Source organism: Eimeria mitis, genomic scaffold (genome assembly GCF_000499745.2).
Source record: "Eimeria mitis Houghton genomic scaffold, Emh_scaff2947, whole genome shotgun sequence".
NCBI lineage: Eukaryota > Apicomplexa > Conoidasida > Eucoccidiorida > Eimeriidae > Eimeria > Eimeria mitis.
In genome coordinates this window covers 1,665-2,025 of record NW_013571289.1, presented here as the reverse complement: position 1 = coordinate 2,025, position 361 = coordinate 1,665, and positions in this window count along the sequence as shown.

Here is a 361-nt window from a genome sequence, read left to right as displayed (position 1 = left end):
ATATATATATATATATATATATATATATATATATATATATATATTCCTCCTGCATATGGGTGGTGCGGCTCAACATGCGGTGTTGCTTCTGCTGCTGCTGCTGCTGTTGTTGTTGTTGCTGCTGCTGCTGCTGCTGCTATTGTTGTTGCAGCTGCAGTTTGACTGTGCGTTCGATTTGTATGCTGTGTGTGTTCTTTCTGTTCCTCTCCCCAAACCCTAACCCCCAAACCCTAAACCCTAAACCCTAGCCCCTATCAAGCAGCTTCAGTAGTAATGTATAAACCTAAACAAACTAAAAAACAAAACCAAACAAAAGCTAAACCAAGCAAACACACACACACAAACACACACACACACACAA